Genomic DNA, 19298 nt, shown 5'->3' with positions numbered 1-19298 from the left:
CCCCTGTCTGTTCCAGCCACCACAGGGCACTTGCCTCTGCAGACGCTCCTAAGTGGTCCACCTGCAAAGCAGCCAATTTGCTGAAAGACAATTCCCCAAATGTCTAGTGCTGCAAATGTATTTGTTGGTTTTCACATTTGTCCAATTAAAGACACCTGTATTAGGCCAGGCACAGTGGCTCACGCCTGTAATCCCAGCACTATGGGAGGCCAAGGCGGGCGAATCACCTGAGGTCAGCAGTTCAAGACCAGCCTGGCCAACATGGTGAAACCCCATCTCTACCACTAATAAAAAATTAGCCAGGCATGGTGGTGCGTGCCTGTAAATCCCAGCTACTCGGGAGGCTGAGGAAGGAGAATTGCTGGAACCTGGGAGGCGGAGTCTGCAGTGAGCCGAGATCGCGCCACTGCACTCCAGCCTGGGCGACAGAGTGAGACTCCATCTCAAATAAAACAAAATAAAACAAAATAAAATAAAGACAGCTGTATTAGATAAAATGGGTTTCCTAGCTTTGGAAGGTATCTGCCCAGTTCTCCATTTTCACTTTGTCATCATAATAGCATTTGAAGGAATGCTCAAATGTCTGTATCTCAGATTCCCGATTCTGAGACCCTGAGGATACTGAGTGTCAACGATGGGAAGACTGAGGGGAAAAGGGGAGGACTAAGAGACAAAGCGGGAGACTGAGGTGTGGGGAGATCGAGGAACAGCAGGGCAGACCGAGCAGGGGGAGGAAGACCAAGGGGCGTCGGGTGGGGACTGGGGGGCTGGGGGGAGACCAAGGAATGGCGGGGGAGACCGAGCCGGGGGAGGAAGACTGAGGGGCGTGGCGGGGGTACTGGAGGGCCGGAGGGAAACTGAGGGATAGTGGGGGGAGACCGAGGGGTATGGGGGGAGACTGAGAGGCATGGGGGGAGACTGAGGAGTATGGGAGGAGACGGAGGGGCAGAGGGGAGACTGAGGAGCAGTGGGGAGGAGACAAAGAGACAGAGAGGGGAGACTGAGGAGCATGGGGGGAGACTGAGGGAAATATGGGGAGGAAGAGTCGGAGTTAATGAAATTGCCCTACTTTTCATAAACAGTTCAGGGAAATAAGTCAGTGTAGTGAGGGGCCACTGGACTGGTCTCCGGGACGCAGCAGAAATGCAGGCACAAAACCTGCCGGAGCTGAGCAAGGACAAAATCAAGGGGGAGCTGTGTCCACTGGAGGGAGAACGCCAAGAGCTGCAGCACACTGAGCACACGCCGCGAGCCAGCACCCACCTGCCTCATCCATTTACCCTCCCAGTGGGCCTGGGGCATGGGGCGGTTGCTAGCCTCATCTCACAGATGGGGAACTGAGGCTCAGAGAAGCAAACTTCTAAACCCATGGTGGCCCAGCAGTGAGCTGGGAGCTGAAGCCAGTGTCCCTGTCCAGAGATGAAGCCCCTGCTGGCGGGGCTGTGCCTGCCCCACTTCTCACCTCTGCCGCAGGTGACTGTACACTTGGTCCAGGGCCCATAGTGCCAGGAGAACTCGGGCGGCGGGACCTTGCCGTGGCCACCTGCCTCCCCGTGGATGGTGTACTCATAGTGCACCCCAGGGTTGCTCTCCTGGAACAGCAGCTGGGTGGGCAGGCGGGGGCCCGTCAGCACGAGGTGTCTTCTCCATCCACCCAGTCTTAAAGGAGCTGACCCCAGCCACCTCTGTGAACTGCAGTTACACAGTTGGGCCATTTTAAAGATGGGGAAACCGAGGTAGAGGCCTCAGCAGGAGGGTCTGGCTCAGAGCCAGGCTCTGTGACTAACCCAGGGCTCACTCCTCCAGGACGAGACCTACCATGGGAGGTGCTGGGCCTGGGGACTCCGCCTCTGCTCCCCCCGCCTGGGCCTCGGGAGGCAGGCACCTGGATCCAGACAGGCTCCTTGGTGGGACCCGGGGACGTGAGGTTCTCCCAGATGCCCCTGCGTGCGTATGTGACGGTGGTCCCTGCCACCTGGTAGTCCCCGTTCTACTGGATGGTCCAGCCACCATTGAGGAAGTACTTCTCCGGGTCCTCGCTCTGCAGTGCCAGGAAGTTGGCAGCCTCAGCCAGCTCCTGGATGCGGACCTCACGTGTGCTGGCTGGGATCAGCCCCACGTCCACATACCCTGTCAGGCAAGGGTTGTGCCCAGGGTGAGAAGCTTGCTTATCCCCACCTGCTCCCCTCACATCTCTCCCCACTTGCCTCTGCCTGCTGATGCCAAAGATTTCGCCATTAGCTTTAAAGTCTGAGCTCCCCAAATTGCTCGGATCGGTCATGGGTCACCAAAACCTTGCGGAGGTGCCATAAATCCTGACCCCGTGGCCATGCCCCGTCACTCCTCTCTTGGGGACCTAAACTGGTCTCATCATAAGGCTGGATCCATCCCCTACTCTAAGGGCCGGCTGGCATTCTCTTTCTAAAAAAAACCAAAGTGCCCAGGCCTTTCTCCTGGGACACCCTCCTCATCCCCACACGGCCTGCTTTTATTCATTCACTTCCATCACACCCATCACGTGCCGGGCACTACTCTCAGCACTTCACATGTGTAAGCTCATGGGTAACGGCCCTATAGCATGGTACTATTGTTATCCCCATTTTACAGATGAGCAAAGTGAGGCAGACAGGAAGAGTAACGTGCATGAGCATCCTGCTGCAATATAAGCAGCCTCCAGGGCCAGTGCTTTATCCACCACACTGCACTGCATCTCTGGGATGAAATCTAAGCTTCTCAGCCTGGCACTCAAGGCCCCATAGCTGGCCCTGCCTTCCCTTCTTGCCTCCAGGGCTCTGGCGCAAGCTCTTTCCTCCATTTGGAATGCCCATTCCATCTCTTCTGAGTTTTATGATTCAGCTCAACTTCCGCCTCCTACAGGAAACCTTCCCTGACTTCCCCAGGCCAGGACCTTCTTCCTCAGTGCTCCCACAGCCCTCTGGGCCTCCCTCCACTGCACTGATCACACCAGAAGGTTCTGTTCCCCTTCAGGACTGAGCGCTTCACCTGCATGTCCTCATCACCTAGCACACAGTCAGTACTTCAGCAACATGTGCAAAACAGACCAGAGGTGAGGGCATGGAGCTGGGGTCTCAGAAGATTCAGGAGGAGACGACCATTCTTTGAAAGGCCCAGGGGCCACACACAAGTTGGGGTGGCCCTGCCTGGGGTCTCTGGGACAGGAAGACTCCCCATGGGGACAGGTCTCTGCATGTGGGCCAGGGGTCCCCTGACTCCTGCAAGAATCCACCCCAGCAAGCCCTCCCTGCTTAGCCATTTCTAGGCTGGGTGGGGGCCACGAGGCCAAGGACAGGGGCCCGGGGGAGATGGGGAAGGGGCCACCAGGTGAAGAGCACACCCCTCCCCACAGTGGTCCCACCGCATACCCAGGCCCTCGGCCTCCTCGAAGGTCCTACTCACGGTGTGGCAGGTGGAGCCGTTGCCGTGGCACACGCCACAATGGTCCTCCATAGCGCCAGAGTCAATCTCAAAGTCACAGCCCCACGTTCTGCAACACACGAGGAGGGGAGGCCCCTGGTGCTGGCGGCCAGCCCTCTGTGGCCCCAGCACCGGGAGCCAGGCAGGGTCAGGAGAAGAAAGCTGGGAGTGGGGGTTGGGAGGCCTCTCTCTGGCCCTGCCCCACCCCAGCTGTGCCTCTGACCCAGGTGAACTTCTCTACCTCCCTGAGCCTCAGTTTCCTCAGATGTGAGACAGGGAGACCCACCCCTCCCTTAAAGGCATGTCATGAGCATCACAAGAGACAAGAGAAGGGAAGAGTTCTGCAAAGCCTGCGGGCAGGCAGGGGATCTGACACGCCACGGGCTCCTGAGCAGCGCGTGCAGGGAATTTCAACGTCAAAGGCACTGGGGGTTGGCACCTCCCTCCTGGTCCTCCTCGGAGCCCAGGCCTTGATACCCCAGTGGTTTAGAGGGCAAGAAGCAAGGACAAGTAGGTGGCTGGAGACATGGGCAAAGAGGAGAGGCCATCGTTGTTATTAAAAATAAGAATATAAATTGTTACCAAACACTGAGGGCTACTCTTCGGGGCTCAGAGCCCTTCATGTCACCTGTGCCACCTCATTTAACCCCTCTATCAGGGAGCAAACCACTGCCTGGGGTCAGCCAGCCAGCAAGAGGTCAAGCCACTGCCTGGGCTCCGGTTTCCTGGCTGGGGCGGTGCTGGTGCAGGCATCCAAGGAGACGCAGTGGGGCGAGGCCTGACTGGGGGGGGTCCCCAGTGCCAGGAGGCGTGGTAGGGGCTTTGCCTTAGAGGTCATAGAGGGCAGGGGCTGGGAAGCCCGATGGTAGAGCATGGGGAGGGTGGCCCGAGGAGGACCAGGAGAGAACCTGGGGCCCGCCAGTGGGGCTGGGGGCAGGCAGTGCTGGGAGAGCCTCTTCCTAACCAGGCACACCTTACAGATGCCGTTGATGCAGAGGTCCCGGCTGGCTCGGACCTGGTAGCAGGGGGTGCCATCAACCACGGCGTCCCGCAGCTTCTCGGCAAAGTACTCATTCGCGGGCCGGCAGTGCAGCTCACAGGGGTTCACTGGGGGCCCAAGTAGAAGAGTCACAGCAACAGCTGGAGCAGGAGTATGGAGGCCACCAGGAAGACCCCTCCGTGACACACATCCATGGCAGGCTGGAGGCTCCCAAGCAGCACAAACATGCTGGAGGCTCCGGCTGGGCTGGTAGCTATCTGCAAGGCTGCAGACTGGGGAGCTAGGGGCGAGCAGCAGCCCCAGGGGACAGTGGGAGTGGCCCAGGCTTGGGGTGGAGACTGGGTCTCCTGCTTGCATCACAGGGTAACCTTGGACCCACACCCCGCTCGCCGCCCTCTGAGTCTCAATGTTTCCATGGGAGGCAGCACTCACCGTCATTGACCATGGGCACCCATGTGTGCAGCTGGCCCTTGTAGAGCATAGCGTCAAAGTGGCTGCACTGGACGTGGCGGAAGGAGGGGTGGCCAGCGGGGCAGGCCTGCAGGTTGCAGAGGCGGAAGCGCTTCCGCTTACCCACACAGTATCTGCCTTTGTATTTGGGCCTGTGGGGAGAACCGGGGTGGACCCCAGTGAGGGCCCAGTGAGTGCTACTGCATGGCCACAGCCCAGAGCAAGCAGCTTCCTCCTGCACCCACACCCCAAGATCCCTGCTGCCCAGCTTTGTGCACGCTGCTCCCCTCCCTTGGGTTGCCCACCCTGTGGCCCAGACACACCCTCCCTGTCTGTAAGGACCTGTGGGGAGGTGGCAGCAGGAAGCCTGAGCTCTGCCCCCAACCTGCTGTGTGATCGTGGACAAGTCTTCGGCCACCCTCTGGGCCTCAGTTTCCTCATGTATAAAGTGGGGTTGGGGCTGCCCCTGCAGAGGGCTGTTGAGAAGCTGGGACAAGCTGCAGGCATCACTGGCACTGGCTGGAGGGACTACTCCGAGTCTCCAGCCCATGACACCAGCATCCTAACGAGCCCTTGAGTCCTCAGCCTTCCTCCTGGTGGCAGTACCCCCAGCCTGGGTCTAAAGGAAGCGCCCAGAGCCCCAGCCAGCTGAAAGGTCTGACGGAGCACAGCTCCTGAAATCCTCCACATTTAGGCCAGGGTCGCTGGCCCCCACCCAGCTCAGACCTGGAGGCCAGGAGGCAGGGAGGGGCACAGGCCAGTCTTGGGTAAGCGCAGGGCCCTGGGTGGGGCTGGCTGTGAACCCCATGCCTGCCCCGGGTGGCCTCCTGAAGTGAAGATCAGCCGGGCAGTGCCTCGGTCTACAGTACCACTGGCCTCTGCTTCTCACCAGATCTTCACACCCCCTGCGCCCTCCCATTTAGATGGGGAAACAGAGATCCAGAGAGGTGAAGTCACTCACCTCAGGCCACCCCTTCAGTGCTGTCCCATCCTCCCAGCTGCTCCATCTCATCTCAGACCCTTGTTGTGCCTCTGAGGCCACCAAGCCCCTCCTGCTGAGTGCCCACTACAGATGAGCTGCAGGGCTGAGGGGATGGCCTGCATAAACTGCATTTGCCCCTGACTACAACTTTACTGGATGGGCACTGCTATTATACAGGTGGGGAAATGGAGGCCCAGAGAAGGGGTGAAGAGGGGATTCGAACCCTGAGCCATCTAAGGTCCAGGGCCCATGCTCTTCCCCACTGCCCTCTCCTGCCTCCTTCCAGCCAGCAGCTGCTTTGCCACGTGGCCTCTGCTGAGTCTCTCCAGTCTCTGGGCCTCAGTGTCCCCCTCTCTGCAAAGGGGTCGGCAGTGGGGACCCTGTCAGCCCTCAGAACACTCCTTGAAAGTGACTCAAGGTGGCCTGGACACTCAGACTGACCATTATGAGGACACTTCTAAGAGCCAGGGGCTGGGACAGAGCCAAGCTCCTGCAATCGGCTGACTGCCTGGGTCCCTCTGTCCCATTGCCCAGGGCACCCTGGGCCCCACACTCACATAGGCTGCATGCACTGCTGCTTGGCTCTCTGTATGCCACGCCACAGCTGGTCTTGAACTCCTGACCTCAAGTGATCTGCCCTCTTCGGTCTCCCAAAGTGCTGGGATTACAGGTGTGAGCCACCACGTGTAGTCCAATGAAGACCTTTTTAAAATTCGCAGTTCAGATTGTGGAAAATTTGAGCAATGAATTAGCAAGAGTTTACTCTTCACATGAATGTTGTCAGATTCATCTTTTAATAATTGATGTTTATATTTTCATTTAATGTCATCCACTTTTCTACAGGGTATGGACAGTGGATTTGCAGGTGTAGAAGATGAAATTTATAATGTTTATGATCAAGCCTAGAGGGGTGGTAAAGATATGGTCCAGAGTTTTTATAGGTCCAGTAAAAATCTGGACAAGGACATGTATGGTGATGACCTAGAAACCAGAATAAAGACCAACAGGTATCAAGCTGTACAACTCCTTTTCAGTGTTTACACCAGTGAAAACAAAATAGTTCATAGTCTTTTCTCTTGTTTCCTAGATTTGTTCCTGACAAGGAGTTTTCTGGTCCAGACCATAGGCAGAGAGGCCAAGAGGCTGAGAAGGACCATTCAGTTTGAAGAAGATTCTTTTGATTTGGACAACTTTTTGGAAGAAGCCACACAGCATGGTGGCTCTCAAAGACCCTCAGCAGCCGCCCCAAAGAACATAAGCATGAAGGCAAGAAGAGGAGGAAGGAGTAGACACGCGTCTCTTCAAAGCAAATGAACTGTGATCATCCATAACCCTAATGATGCAAGTCCCACGGGGCAACACTTTGTGAATGGTCAGGATCCAAACCAAATCTCGATGCTACATTTTATTATTGGAGAAGGCGGGGGTGGGGAGGGGGCAGGGATAGAACGTTTTACTTTGAATTGTTTAGTTTTTTTAAAGAGTGGGTTGTATTTGTGCTTCTCCCACCTTTCAGCATGTGTAGAACATGCTGGCCCACATACACAGTCAAGAGCACTTCTTTTTGTGTGACACTAGCAGTTCGGGTTAACATTTTGTGTAAGAACACCTGCTTATGAGTCAAGTCACCCCAACGGCAGTGAGGAGGAGGATGTTCACATATTGGAACTGTCCTGCCAAATAAATGTGGCCCCTGTTGCTCTGTGTTTTAATTTGGAGTGGGGAAAAGAAGCTCTTGCTTGGTGCAAATATTTGTTTCAAATAAAAACCTTTAGACAAAATTCTCGGTTATGTTTCCTTTATGTAATAGGCTAGGACAGTCTCAAAAATCTTCTTCTTCTTCAGATGTTTGGAAAACTTTAGGCCTTTGAGCTTGAACCTGGAGCTGAAAAAAATAAGCACTGTAGGGAAGGAAAGGCAATGTCTGCAAAAACATTCGATCTGAAAATCTCCTTTTTATGAGGGAGTCAGTAGAAAGAACTCAGGCAGTTTTTATTTGTACCTTGTTGTTTTATTTGTTTTCTCCTCAAATTCCCTTTACCATCTTTTTTGTTCTTTTGACTCCCTCACCCTCCATTAAAAATTGTAAATTGGGCAAGTCACAGTGGCTCAGTCCTATAACCCCAGCACTGTGGGAGGCTGAGGCAAGAGGACAGCTTGAGGCTAGGAGTTCAAAACTAACCTGCAGCATAGAAAGGCCCAGGCTCAATGAAAACAAATAAAAAATAAAATAGTAAATCAATCTGGCCCAAGATCACATAATAAGCGGGAAAGGCAAGATTTCAGCCCCAGCTTACCTGACTTGAGAAGTGTGCTGCTATGTCCACTGTGTTCTGTATATCTTGCTAACCATTACGGGTCTTCTTGTACTTCTCCTTTAAAACTGGGAACTCTTCCACCCCACCATTCTAACGAGCATGAAGGCAGCTTCAGTTACAAATCTCTCAAAGTCCCCATCATTCCACATTTATGATCTATTTAATTGATACATAATCAGATAGTAGCTACATGTATATCATAGATATATCTGATATATAAACAGATTGACTTGACTCCATCTAGAATACGATTTTCCTGTTGTAGTGCATTCTGAAGTTCTTCTGAAGAAAACTGAATTCAACCCAAACCTCTGTGAAAGCCAGTCTCCTTGCTCTAGAAATTCAAAATATGGGAAAAGATTAACTGAAAGTTTCCATGAGCTCCAAATCAAACTGCCAAGTTTTTCATCTGCCACAGTCGGGTTGATCGATCGATTGATTTTTTGAGACAGCGTCTCGCTCTGTGACCCAGGCTGGACTGCAGTGGTGTGAACATGACTCACTGCAGCTTCAACTTCCTGGGTTCATGCGATCCTCCCACCTCAGCCTCTTCAGCAGCTGGGATCATAGGTGCGCACCACCATGCCTGGCTAATGTTTTGTATTTTTTACAGAGACGGGGTCTTGCCATGTTGCCCGGGCTGGTTTCAAACTGCTGGGCTCGAGCAATCCTCCCACCTGGGCCTCCCAAAGTGCTGGAATTACAGGTATGAGCCACCGTGCCCAGCCTCAAATCGGATTCCAGACATTTAGAAATGTCAGTAACCTTGCTTCATACCCTTCCTCGTTACCCAAGGCTAAATCCCTGTGTTCATGAACTTACTCTGTTTTCCTCACTGCCATAGAAAAGATATGGGTAATGAGCTTTCTGTGTCATTCTAGATGCAAACCATATTAACAGTAATAGCCAAGGGAGATTTTGATCAGTACTCTTGTTTCTAACCTCATTTCCAGAAACAAGAAAATTAGGCCTCAAAACCTAGGTGTACCTATGATCATTTCTGAGCCCAGTCACCCTCATCACCAGCACTACCATCATCACGTGTTCCTAATGATAAACAAGAAACGACAACATTTAGCCTTTACTTAACCTCGTTACAGACTTCTGGTTAATTTAAACAATTTTGTTACTTTCCGTTTGTGCAAATGGAAGACTGCTTTTCAACCTGTACAACACACATGGAAAACAGATTCCACAGTACTTGGATGTACCCTGCCCCTCCAGCCCTCCAACAGAAAACAGATATTAAGATGTCTAGTCCCTGTAGATGACAACCTGGTCCTCATTAGTCTTATTAAAGCTACATTGTGCTTTGCCAAAAAACCCAAAATGTTAGAAATTGCTCCTGTACTTCAAGATAACTTTATAAGGATTTTCCTGTCTTCTATATAGAATACAGGAAAAGTTTCTTGTGATGTCCCAATGATCCATGCATTGTAGATATGACAATTTCTAAAGCATTCTTTTACTGTCATGTGACCCCTTCCACAGTGAAATTAAGAAATATGTTTATATTAAAACTTGGAGGCTGGGTATGGTGGCTCAAACCTATAATCACAGCACTTTGGGAGGCCAAGGTGGGCAGATCACTTGAGTCCAGGAATTGGAGGCCAGCCTGGGCAACATAGCGAAACACCATCTCTACAAAGAATACAAAATATTAGGTGGCACATGCCTATAGTCCCAGCTACTGAGGAGGCTGAGGTGGGAGGATCCGCCGAATTCAGGAGGTCAAGGCTGCAGTGAGCATGATTGCACCACTGCACTCCAGCCTGAGCAACAGAGTGAGATCCTGTCTCAACAACAACAACTTAAAATTAGATAGTATGTATCTAAGAAAGGAGCCAGGATTTCCAACTTGAGTACAATGAATTTAACAAAAAATTAATTTTTTCCTTGTCATATTTTATTTTGTATTAACACAATCAAAGCCTTGTTTTGTTTAAATATAAGATCTATTCTTTCCAGGTCGTATTTTCTTTATGGACCAGGAAAAAGCTGTTACTTTATTTACAAGGAAATTTTTCTTTTAATGCTCTTGAAAAAATTGAAGTTTTCAAACTTACAGAAAACTTTTCATGGCCATAATACATGTGCTTCATTCTTTTTTTTTTTTTAGATGGAATTTTGCTCTCTTGTTGCCCAGGCTGGAGTACAATGGTGCAATCTTGGCTCTCCACATCCTCCCCATCCTGGGTTAAAGTGATTCTCCTGCCTCAGCCTCCTGAGTAGCTGGGGTTACAGGCATAGGCCACCATGCCCGGCTAATTTTGTATTTTCGGTAGAGACAGGGTGTCTCCATGTTGGTCAGGCTGGTCTCGAACTCCCGACCTCAGGTGATCCTCCTACCTCGGCCTCCCAAAGTGTTAGGATTACAGGTGTGAGCCACTGCACCCAGCCATGCCTCATTCTTTTAATCAACTATGTAAAATTCTGTTGCATCAGTGACTTGATATCTAATCGATAGCACTGATGAAAATTTAGGTTTCTTCTACTTACTTGACATTAAACAATTCTGCTTTGAATATTCTTAACCACATATTTCTGTAGGATAAATCCTTATAAATGGAATTGCTAGATCAAAGCAAATGCAAATTCTTAATTTTGATATGCTGCCAAACTACACATCAGAACTGAAAGTACCAGTTAAACTTAACAACTTGAGTGCCAGTTTCCCCATACCTGCACCGGCACTATATATGACTAATCTGTTAGTCTTTGGAAGTCAAGTAACATTAAACCAAGAGTTAAGAATTTAAGTCCCTTTACGTTGTTTCTTTATTATTATTATTATTATTATTATTTATTTTAGACCAAGTCTCGCTGTGTCACCCAGGAGTTCAGTGGCACAATCTCAGCTCACCGCAACCTCTACCTCCTGGGTTCGAGCAATTCTCCTGCCTCAACCTCTGAGTAGCTGGGACTATAGGCATACACCACCACGCCCAGCTAATTTTTGTACTTTTATAGTAGAGACGGGGTTTCACAATGTTGCCCAGGCTGGTCTCAAACTCTTCGCCTCAAGTGATCTGCCTGCTTCAGCCTCCCAGAGTGCTGGGATTACAGGTGTGAGTCACCGTGTCCAGCCTATGTTACCACAGCCCTTACAGTGCTGCAAGGAAAAAAAACGGTTTCATTGAGGTGCGTGTAAACTCTGTGTACTCACATCACACCCTAGAAAGCCCACAGAAAAATACAGCCCAGGATAAATGTATAGACTAATTTCTAAACCCTCACAAGAAAGCGAAGGAAATGTAATTAATATAAAAATAATGTTTTATTAGTTATAAATCTAAAAAAATGGTACTCAATGAAGATAGAACTGAAAATATTCTCTGCTGATTATTAGACATCTGTTAGAGATTATTGGACATCTATTAGAGATTATTAGAATACTATAGTATGCAGAATTCTAAGATGGGCCCCGTGATCTTCATGCATCACCCGTTATACCCTATACAATCCCCTCACCTTGAGAGTAGGCAAGACCTGACTTCTTTTTGTTGTTGCTGTTGTTGTTGTTGTTGTTGTTGAGATGAAGTGTCACTTTGTCACACAGGCTGGAGTGCAGTGGCACGATCTTAGCTTGCTGTAGCCTCCACCTCCTAGGTTCAAGTGATTCTCTTGCCTCAGCCTTCCTAGTAGCTGGGATTACAGGTGGTGGGATTAGCCACCACGCCTGGCTAATTTTTTTGTATTTTTAGTAGAGATGGGGGCTCACCATGTTGGCCGGGCTAGTCTCGAACTCCTGACCTCAAGTGATCCGCCCACCTCGGCATGCCAAAGTGCTGGGATGGGAGACCTGACTTGTTTCTAACCAAAAGAATATAGCACAAGTGATGGGATGTCACTCCTGTGTTATGTTCTATATAAGATACTATCTTAGCAGACTGGAGAAGCCCTTGCTGGCTTTAAAGAAGCAAGCTGCCATGTTGTAAGACAGTCTACAGATAAGCCAGGCAACAAGGAGCTTCAGGCAGTCCCTAGGTGAGAGCAGCTCCCAATTCAGAACCAAAGGTCATCAAGGAAATAGACCTCAGTCCTACAGTTAAAGATGAATTCTGCCAGCCACGCTGAGGGAGCTTGGAAGTCAGTCTTTTTCCCCAGTTGGCCCTTTGATGAGACACACTGCAGCCCCAGCTGACACCTGGATTATAGCAATGTGAAACCCTAAGGAGAGGACCCAGCTAAAATGTGTGCAGCTGTGAGATATGTGTTATTTTTCAGCCTTTATGCTGTGGTATTTTGTTATACAACAATAAAAAAGCTAATGCAAATATCTATGGTAAAACTTTTTTATTTTTTAATCAGTATCACTCAAAATGTTATCAATAAAGACTTTAGACCAGACACAGTAGCTCATGCCTGTAATCCCAGCACTTTGGGAGGCCAAAGCAGGAAGATTGCTTGAAGCCAGGAGTTCAAGACCAGCCTGGGCAACGTGGCAAGACTCCTGTCTCTATAAAAATAGACTGGGCGCAGATGGGGTATCCATCCCCTTAGGCATTTATCCTTTGAGTTACAAACAACCCAATCTCACTCTTTGAGTTATTTTAAAATGTACAATGTACTCCATGGAGCACTCAGTAGGTGTGAGTCACCCTATTTACCACATTATATGCACTTTTATTTTAATTTTCAGAAAAGCTTGATGAGTTAACTATTATTAACATGCCTAACTTTTATATGAGAAAAGTGAAGCTTAAAAAGTAGGTGATTTGTCTAAGGTCACTCAACTCAAAATTAGTAGTGTCAGAACCAACTCTGAGATTTCGTAGACAATTTTATACTGGGAGAAATGGTGTAGTGACTTCAGAAAGGATAGAATTCAATTGATATTATAAAGAGGCATAAAACATGTACATAGAGACGTTTTACTATTTCATTTGAACATTGCATGTCAGAGGTAAATATCTGATCTTTGCTGTTGGTTACCCAGCAAATGACATCGATGGGACATGAGATTCTGGATACCACCCCACTTATTTAATCCTAAGGAAGCGAATAGGAAACAAAATACAGCAATTTCTTCTCAAAAACCCATTGTCATGAGAGGCCAACACAGACTCAAGAGCTAGGTAGCAGTGTCATGGTGACTTCTGTTAGACCGCAAATTTTTGTAGGTCAAGAGAGGTTGGATATTGGCAATTTCATAGTTTCCCACTTAATACAACTAGATCTTCTTATTGAAAGGTAACTGATATGGTTTGGATCTGTGTCCCCATCAAATCTCATGTTCAGTTATAATCCCCAATGTTGGAGGTGGGGGCTGGCAGGAGCTAATTGGATCATGGGGGCAGTTTCTCATGGTTTACCACCATCCCCCTTTGGTACCGCATAGTGAGTGAGTTCTCACGAGATCTGTTTATTTAAAAGTGTGTAGCATGCCCCCCACCTTCCTCTGGCTCTGGCCATGTAAAGGTATTTCTTTATAGCAGTGCAAGACAGACTAATACAGCAGCCTCAGCAAAGTGTGCAGAATGAAGCGGAAATGGAAAAAGAAACCAAGCTAGAACTTTTGTGGTGACACAGGCAAGGAAGAATGACTGTTTTCATAAAAGCAGCATTTACAAGTAGTGGTTGAGTAGGTTCCTGAATCATTTCCAAACTAAAACGTCAGATTACCAAGTGGACATGAGAGGCGAGAACGTGAGAATCACCAGGAAGAAGCTGGGGTTTGCAATAAAAGACACTGAGAGCATTCCATGAGGTTTGACTTCTTCCAATGTCAAGAATTTTGAAAAAAGAAGGGTTTCTTTACATTTCTATAGACTTTATTCTATATGCCAGAATTGGGTCCACGCTAATTCAAAAAAATGCATTTCTGTTTTAAAAACAAATGCTCGGCCGGGTGCAGTGGCTCACGCCTGTAATCCTAGCACTTTGGGGGGCCGAGGCGGGCGGATTATGAGGTTAGGAGATGGAGACCATCCTGGCCAACATGGTGAAACCCCATCTCTACTAAAAATATAAAAATTAGCTGGGTGTGGTGGCCCGTGCCTGTAATCCCAGCTACTCAGGAGGCTGAGGCAGGAGAATCGCTTGAACCAGGGAGTCAGAGGTTGCAGTGAGCCGAGATTGCACCACTGCACTCCAGCTTGGCGACAGAGAGAGACTCCATCTCAAAAAAACGAAAAAAGAAAACCAATGCTCAAAAAACAAGTGACAAAACCTAGACTGCCCATGTTGCAAAAATGGAACTTAGCACGTCTGGTGAGGAAGGAGGTGAGATGAGAACTGCCCGCCATGCACACTAACTGTCCCCCATCCCATCAGTGTGGGGTGCAGTTCCACTGCTCTGCAGACACTGAGCTAGCACTTACCAGGAGGCAGGCTCAGGGCTGGGTGTGCAGCTGAAGAACACACTGCCGCCCCCTCCCCCGGCCCTCCTAGGAGAGGAGGCGGTCAGTTCAATGGGAATCTACAGTAAGAACCACGGAGGTTGTAACAGGGAAGTAAAGGCCAAGGCTGCAGGAGAAGAGTAAAGGGCTCTTATCTTATCTAGTGTGTTTTGATGTCCCTATAAACACACACACACACACGTGCACACAGAGGCACATACACACATGTACACCCACATACATATGCACACACACCCATACCCAGCAACACATATGCAAATGCAGATATGCACACATGTACACACTCACATCCACACCCACTCACATCCACACATGCACACACACATGCACACAATTCATATCTGCACACACACAAATGCATGTGCATGTGTGTATGCACACACAATCACTGCCACATACACGTACCAACCCTGTGCATACCTAGGCACACGAGACCAACCCCAAGCTCACTCCTTCTCACTGGGAACCTTCTTACTACTATTGAGACTCTGAGAGTTAATACTGAGTGTCAACTTGATTGGATTGAAGGATGGAAAGTACTGATCGTGGATCGTGGGTGTGTTTGTGAGGGTGTTGCCAAAGGAGATTAACATTTGAGTCAGTGGGCTGGGAAGGCAGATCCACCCTTAATCTGGACGGCCACAATCTAATCAGCTGCCAGTGAATATAAAGCAGGCAGAAAAACATGAAAAGGTCAGATGGGCCTAGCCTCCCAGCCTACATCTTTCTCCCATGCTGGATGCCTCCTGCCCTCAAACATCGGACTCCAAGTTTTTCAGTTTTGGAACTCGGACTGGCTGCCCTTGCTCCTCAGCCTAGACAGCCTATTCCGCGACCTTGTGATCATGTGAGTTAATACTTAATAAACTCCCCTATATATATATGTGTGTATATATACGTATGTATATATGTGTGTGTATATATATTCCATTAATTCTGTCCCTCTAGAGAACCCTAATACAAACTCAAAGAATGTTTTTTTTCTGTCAGCCTTCCTTGGCCCCCCTGACATAAACAATTGTTGCTAAACTTCTCCATCCTTGCTGCATGCCTGGGATGTTTACAACTTTGCTCCCTGTTTCCTCTTTTATCCTGATGATTTTATTAACAGTTATGAATAGCATTTCACATGAATGGCAGCTCCCGGTGAAGGGTCTGCAACTCTGACGCTATGAGTCCTGTAAATGAGTGAATTTCTTACTTTATCACTGATATAATTGTATAGTGTGCTTTTCAAATGCATTTAGGTCAAGGAAAGCTTTTATTGGTACCTAAAGCTGAGATTCAGCAAACTCTGATATTCCATTGTCTGTTGATAGTGAACAAAAAACAAGAAAAGAAGAATGTAAATGTCTGCTCTGGGTTTCTTCTCTGACAGGCACTGTGGCTGAGGAACACTCTAGTGATCCATCACTTAACAGGACTCCACTAGTCTCAGGCCAAGGTTAACACGTTGCTTCTCTTCCCTTTTCAAGCATCTCCTGCATCTGCTATTTGCTTTCCATTACCTGGCCTCCCAGGTTTTGCCCAAGGACACCGAAGTTTCTCTTGGTGGTGGAACGACAAGACACGGGCCCATGGGTATTCTGGCAACATCCCCTATAGTGGCAAAAGATGATGTGGCTGCTGCCCAGAGCCCTGGCACGGAGCCTGTGGCCACCTCTGACAAACACCCACAAACACGCAGCAGAGCTAAATAGCTGCTTCATGAGCGTCCCTGGCAGGGATGAGCAATACTCTTTCTCTGCCTCCTCAGAAAATAATTTTTTTTTTGTTTTGTGTTTTGATTTTAGACGGAGTTTCGGTCTTGTTGCCCAGGTTGGAGTGCAATGGTGTGATCTCAGCTCACCGCAACCTCTACCTCCTGGGTTCAAGCGATTCTCCTGCCTCAGCCTCTTGAGTAGCTGGGATTACAGGCATGTGCCACCATGCCCAGCTAATTTGTATTTTTAGTAGAGACAGGGTTTCTCTATTTTGGTCAGGCTGGTCTCGAACTCCCGACCTCAGGTGATCCGCCCACCTCTGCCTCCCAAAGTGCTGGGATTACAGGCATGAGCAGAAAACAGTTTGCTGGAACATCAAGCCAAAGGAAAGGTGTAATTTATTGTGGGGATTGCGTATTACATAATTAGTTTTCGGGAGTTCCTTCGGTAATTACAATCTGTAACATTTGTAATTGATTTGGTCAGATTAAAAATGGATGTGTTGGTACATCTGTGAAACTAGCAAGAGGGTAAGGAGGAGTGGGAGGGGGAGATGTCTCACCGAAGGAGACCAAGAGCAACATGGACTCAGGCCAAGCCCCAGATGACACCCTTTCTGAAGCCAAAATTACAGCAGGCCTCTAAGATGCACACCCAGCAGATAAGTTCTTTCCCAAAAAAGACCATGTGGGGAGGCCCAACATCTCCTGAGCGGCTCTTTATAACCATCAGAAGAGCTGCTGCCACAGGGGCTTGTGAAGTCAGACACTTACCTTAGCCCTGCGTTGACCCGGGTCTGTCAACTAGATTGGCATAAATGAAAATCAGTCACTTTGCAAAACAGGAGGAAGGAATCCTTCTCTTGGAAGAGATGAGGGCCAAAGAGAGGATGAATGGGGCAAGAGTGTAGAAAGGAAGCTGCCACCTGCCAGACATCCTCTTGGGTGGAACACCTCTGACCCGAGCCCTATGAAAAGACTTCTGCCTTCTGGGACCTTCACCAAAAGGCTTTCGCCCCCTCTCGGTCTGACTCATGCTCCTGCCAGGGCTCCTTTGTTCTCCTGTCACAACCAGGTGTGCTGTGAACTGGAACAGCAGCTCTCTCTTCAGGCGGGGACCAGCTGCTGAAGGTTCTTGGACTCAGAGAATCCCATCCCAGTGGCTGTTCCTCCAACACTGAGAGCTCCAAACAGAGAGGAGGAGCTGCTCCTGAAACACAGCTGCTGTGGAGGTTATGGGAGGAAGACCAGGCATTCAGGAAAAGGAGTAAAATGTCCCAGTTGAGCAGGCTGATTAGCTAACATTGAACGAGCACCTACTGGCTATAAAGCATTGCAGAAAACTACAAACTCTCAGAAACAGAGCCTTAAGGAAGTCCAGTAGAGGACAGATCTGGGTGTAGATGATTACATTACAATGTGGTGGGCAAGTGCTTTACGAGAAAAACGGTAAGGGATTGAAGATATAGAAGAGAGAAACAAAAAAGGAGCAGAGAAAGAAAAGCGAAGGAGAAAGGAGGAAAATAGAAGTACCGAGGAGCACCTGCATTGGGCCGTAAACAAGAAGCCTGATGGATAGGAGGGATGGCCTTGTGGAGAAAAGAGTATTTTTCTCCAGAACAGGTGTCAGCCAACTACATTCTGCAACACAAATCTGGCCCACTGCCTGTTTTTGTAAATAAAGGTTTTGTTTTGGGGGGGTGGGAAATGCAGCCATGCCCATTTTTTGCATATTGTCTGTGGCTGCTTCTGTGCTACAAGGGCAGAACTGAGTGACAGCAAGACAGAGCCTATGGCCTGCAAAGCTAAAAATATTTACTACTCTTGGCCAGGCATGGTGGCTCACGCCTGTAATCTCAGCACTTTGGAAGGCTGAGGGAGGCAGATTACTTGAGGCCAGGAATTAGAGACCAGCCTGGCCAACATGGTGAAACCATGTACTAAAAATACAAAAAATTAGTAGAGCGTGGTGTTGCGCGCCTGTCATCCCAGCTACTAGGGAGGCTGAGGCAGGAGAATCATTTGAACCTGGGAGGCAAAGGCTGCAGTGAGCTAAGATCACACCACTGCACTCCAGCCTGGGCAACAGAGCAAGACTCTCTCTAAATATATAAATATATATAAATAAAAATAAAAATATTTACTACTCTTTGCAGAAGAACTTTGCCAAGCCCAGCTCAGGAACATAGCCCTAATCAGGCTGGTCAGCCACAGTCTAATCTCCCTCTGACCCGGAACCCATGGAAGCAACCATTCCCAAGAGGAACTTGTTCCCACAGGAGAGGGAGTTCCTGAGGAGCCAGTTTTCTTTTATCAGACGCATCTGGTCTGAACATCTTGAGGAGTCTGCAGCAGCATCACCTCCAGTCCCCTGGCTCCCAATTCTGAGTGCACTCCATTGGTGCGTCTTTCCCTCCACCCAGCCTCTGGTTTCTAAGGCCCTCTCTATTCATGGGTCTGGAGTCCTGCCCTGAAGCACGGACCAAGTTACTGGGTTGTGATCTTCCCACTCAACCCCCACCTTCTCTTGTGGTGGGGACTCTCGTTGTTCTCTTCTGCTTGGAGGGGCCTCCTGGGCTAGGGCCTCAGAGTCCCTGGTATCCAAGATGGCAGCTGCCTAGAAACTGAATTTATATGCTCCACCCTTCAATATTTTGAGCATGAATATTGGCCTGGATCAAACTGGAGGTGGCTACACTGTCTTATTCTTAGTGACAAAAGGACCCCAGCATTTATGATAAATGAAATTCTGCTACTTGCCTGACAAAGCTGTTTGGATGTTTATGAGTCAAGGGATCACTTTGTTTCCTTCTTTACCAAGTACCTGCTAGTCCATATGGATTACCTGATGCTTGAGGATTCAGCAATGGGGAGGAAGTCGGGTCTCACACTGAGGTGAGGTGATATCTCAGCCTTAGTCCCCTAGTCTAGCTTTCATTGATCTCTACCCCATTCTTAATGGTAACCCCCTTAGGGGCCCCTTTGTAATCTTTATCTTTAATGCAGCCTTTGAACATGGAGGCCAGAAAGTTGGAGGAAAGCCAGGGCT

General features: G+C 49.1%; 1 pseudogene; it reads right to left on the bottom strand.

The window, feature by feature from the left end:
* Window positions 1-19298, bottom strand: part of LOC107968410 (A disintegrin and metalloproteinase with thrombospondin motifs 7-like) — a 50886-nt pseudogene that overhangs the window by 10457 nt on the left and 21131 nt on the right.

Source organism: Pan troglodytes, chromosome 16, assembly GCF_028858775.2.
Source record: "Pan troglodytes isolate AG18354 chromosome 16, NHGRI_mPanTro3-v2.0_pri, whole genome shotgun sequence".
NCBI lineage: Eukaryota > Metazoa > Chordata > Mammalia > Primates > Hominidae > Pan > Pan troglodytes.
The sequence above is the reverse complement of the archived record's forward strand: the minus strand, read 5'-3'. Positions and strand labels throughout refer to the sequence as shown.